The sequence below is a fragment of the Carex rostrata genome, chromosome 9 (genome assembly GCF_964058835.1).
Source record: "Carex rostrata chromosome 9, lpCarRost1.2, whole genome shotgun sequence".
NCBI lineage: Eukaryota > Viridiplantae > Streptophyta > Magnoliopsida > Poales > Cyperaceae > Carex > Carex rostrata.
The window spans coordinates 3127751-3132439 of record NC_135926.1 but is presented as its reverse complement, the minus strand read 5'-3'; positions in this window follow the sequence as shown (position 1 = coordinate 3132439).

The following is a 4689-nucleotide window of genomic DNA, read 5'->3' as shown; positions in this document are numbered from 1 at the left end:
TAGAAAAATGTAAAATTTGATCTGCAAATACATTTTAAAATATCCATCATGTTGAACGGTTTGGATCGACTGTTTGGACTTTGAAAACTTTGAAAATACCGATCGTTGAATGCCTACCGTTGAACAAAAACTTAAACTGAATTTTTGAGACACTAAACGAGGATTCCAATGCCTCATTTTTTTTATACCTCATCATACCTCATATTTTATATCTTCATTTTCTTTATATTCAAAGTCTAAATTGTCGATCCGAACCGTTCAACATGATATCCATACTAAAATATGGATAGGGATGAAATTTTATAATTTTTGAAATTTTTTTACTATTTTTTAAGATGGGTAGAAAATCACTATTTTTTGAACGGTTCGAAAACAGTGATTTTGTACCTATCTTAAAAAATAGCAAAAAAATTCTAAAAAATATAAAATTTCATCTTCATGCATATTTTAGTATAAATATTTTGTTGAACGGTTCGGATCGACAATTTGGACTTTGAAAACGAAAATATAAAATATGAGGTATGAAAAAAATGAGGCATCAGAATTTCAAAAAAACTTCGTTTAGTGCCTCAAAATTCAGTTTAAGTTTTCGTTCAACAGTAGGCATTCAACAATCGGTATTTTCAAATTATTTTCAAATCCGGCATGAAAAATGTTGATCCAGATTATTTGTAGTAGTCTTTCGAATAAATCAAATTATATAGTATTCCATCTATTTTAAAAAAAATATATTAAATATTTGTAATACTTCAATACAAAAAATAAATAAATTATAAAAACTGAAAAATGAAAAAAAAAATCCAAAAAAAAAAAATTTTGGAAAATTTTTTTTCCTAAAAAAAATTAAAAAAAAATCCTAAAACCGGAAAAAATTATTCCGGTTTTAATATCCATTTACCATAATTTTTTTTTTGGAAATTGGTGTTGAAACCGGAAATATTTTTTCCGGTTTGGATAGTTTTCGAAATTGACGCGAGGTTTGGTTAGTTTTTTAAATTTATATTTTTTTTTGGATATAAATAAAAAAATCGGTCTTTTGACTGTATATAGTAGATATGTTTTCTATATGATATGATATTTGTGTCATTTGTGTTATTATTATTTTTTTAAAATTTGAGGAAACTTTGGACCAGTGTTGTAAACAAGGTTTTTGACAGCCAGTGTTTTAATAATCGGTTTTTATTCGGTATTCGGAAAGCCACCAAATACCGAATATACAGTATACAGCCGCATATTCGGATTTTCTAATGAAAAATCTTAGGCATTAACACTAAGAAACATAGATAAACATAGATAAACATAGATAAACTATACAAATAAACATAAAAAAAATAAAACACAAGTTACAACAAGTTAACCCACAGTACAAATTACAAAACTACAAATAAGCATAAATAAAACATAAGTTCAAACTTAAATAAATTAAATTATAACTTATTCGGTTTTTATTCGGATTCTTATTCTCTATTCGGAAAAATTCGGCCAAATAGATAATATGCGGAAAAAAAATATGCGGCCGAAATCGAATATTAGACCGAATACTCATTTTCTATTCGGATTCCAACCGAATACGAATATTCGGCTGACTAAACCGACTTTTAAAACACTGTTGACAGTTGATTAAATGTCCGTTTAATCGTTAATGATAGTCAAATTGTTACGAATACACTAATCGGATGTCTGTTTGTGAATTTTTTTGATTAATTGACCGATTATTTTCGATTATTATGTTTATTCCCATTTAATTGTTTATTTATTTTTGTTTATTTCAATAGATATTTATTTTCATACTTTTTTTTCTCTGTGATTTGTATGTGATAATAAGTTTTATAAATTTTGTATTGTAGTTTTATTTGTACTTGAATATACATTCAATTTTTTTTATTTTTCTTATTTTGAAATTGATTAATTCTTCTATTATTTATATAACATATATTTTTCTTATCTATTGATGTTATTTTTTCAATTAGTACGACATATTTATAGGATGTTGTTATCATAAACTAAATTTAATACTTTTTTGATATTAGAATGTTTCATTTATTTCAAATAATATATTATTAGTATTTAAAAAAGCTTAATTATCAAATTTATTTTTATATTAAATAAATGTGTTACTTACACATGTAAAGTGCATGTGTTTTTAAGAAGAAATAAGGGTAGTGTCATGTTATAATAATAGAACTAAGTTAAATTAAGTTTATTTGATAAGTTTGATGAGTTAAATAAATTATAAATATATATACATTATTTTAATGAAAATAATTAATCGTCTGCATAATTCTGATTAATTAACTGCATACCGATTAATCGCTTGACAGTATACATCCATGTGACGACCGCATACCGTTATTTATAACACTGGTTTGGACATCTCTGTCTCGCTTTGTTCTCTCCCACTGCGAATAAGAAAGTTAAACGGCTCCATCATCTTAATCTCAGCACGAAGAACTGACGGCTCGCACTTTGCACTTTGAGCACATGTAAACATGTCTTGGTTCAATTGTTCTGTTTTTTCGTGTTTCACTTCGGTCGCAGGGTGTCCAATCTGATACTAGTATGGGGGACAAACTTGGGTCCGATGTCCATCGGACTCAAATTTGGGTCCGATGGGTTCTAAAATTGTCCGATCCTCTTTAAGATTCGTGCGAATATTAAAGCATCGTGAACAGATCGGACGGTTTTGGAACCCATCGAACTCAGCTTGAGCCCGATGGGCATCGGACTCAAGTTTGTCCCCTAGTATGTACTTGTACGTCTAGTTTTTCTTCCGTTTTTTTTTTTTTTTTTTTTTTTTTTTTTCTCTTCTTCTTCTTCTTTCTGGCTCCTGTTTCTCTAGTGGTATGTGTTGATTCTGTATTGGTCTGAGTGATATCTACTGAACTGTTTGAATCAACAAAAATCTACCAACATGTTTGTAAATAAAAAAATAACTGACCAACGTAGGAAAGTGGCCCAAATTCGCCTGATGAGAAATCGAGCTGAAACAAGCTAGCTTGTTTTCAACTCAGCATAAACCAAGCGAGATATTAACAAATTTTTTTGAGTTAATTTCTCATGTACAATTGAAGAGTTCTTTAATTTCTTATTTATCCCCTATACTCTTTATTATATCTAATATATTCCTCAATTATTTATTTTCTTTCTTATTTGCCCACAAAATTAATTATTCATATTTAATGAGTCATTTAAATCTATTGTTTCCAATAATACCCTCATCTTCATCTCTCCTTCATATTTGCCCACAAAATTTAATTTTTCGCTCCATAGAAGCGCTTAACACCTTGAAAAAAAAATGTTGGACCGTGCTAATATGCAAGGAGCAAACCAATAAGATTCAATAAAATTTGATCTACCAACTGGTACTATTTAGCTACCAAAATCTAGGATATGCCAGCTGTGGTTCAGACTATACATCACATGAGAAAAATAAGGACAAAGAAAGGCAGAGGTGTACACCCTTTATGAATTATGAATTATGAAATTTGCATAAAACAAAGGATAAGAATAATGTTAATTTATTTGTGATATTAGTAGAGAAAGGATCTTGCTCTCCAGTTGTACCCACTTCATACAAGTATAATTCAGAGAAAGGTGCCCTCTTTTGTTCTCAGAAAGCAACCCAGACTCATTAGAAGCCGTTATATATATCAACAAATTCTGTCTGTAAATGGCCTTTCAAGGTGTCCCAAATCTGAAACGCTTCTATGGAGCGAAAAATTAATTTTGTGGGCAAATATGAAGGAGAGATGAAGATGAGGGTATTATTGGAACGATTTAAATGACTCATTAAATATGAATAATTAATTTTGTGAACAAATAAGAAAGAAAAGAAATAATTGAGGGATATATTAGATATAACGAAGAGTACAAAGGTAAATAAAAAATTGAAGAACTATTTAAGAGTAAATGAGAAATTAATTATTTGTCGGAACCATGAGCTATTAATTTTTTTCCAAACCAATCTTGAACAAACCACGAGCTATTAATTTTTTTTTATCAGTCCTACCGTAGCATAACTCTCTCTAGTCTCTACACTCATATGCACTAAGCATTGACACGGTACTGAATCATATTCAGCAGGTGGTCATATTTAGTAATGGATAAATTTTGTACGACAGAGATTATAGAAATGGCAGGTCCCGGTGGGCAAGTCTGAAATTCTCCCCTAGACAAATCAAATTATTTCTTTTTCGGTTTTTCCTAATCTTAAAACGTCAAGATTAGAACTAGCACAGCAACACAGCGGTGTAAAAGGTAAGGTTAAGAAGAAATCTGATCGAAAAAATATATCCTAGGGGTCTATTATCTCCTGTGGACACGTCCAGTGTCCAATATCTGAATTTCACAAAGGAATCTCTATTCTTATATTAAGCACGTATATATCGTGATATGCTAATGACTATAATTAAAAGATAAAATTTCAAATTGAATATTAACCATCTAACTAAATAAGTTTTTTTTTTAATTCTATGTTTTTTTATGGGTAGAAATTTAAATTTATTTAGATATATTTTCGTCACACATTGTGTCACAAATCTATTTAGTCTATTTTCTTTTGGTTCTAATTTATTTTTATTTTAATATCATATAAGGAATGTATTGTTATTTAATGATTTCATTTGATTTAAGTAAACATGGTTATACTATTAAATTTAGGTACACAAATACATATAAATCATAGAGAAA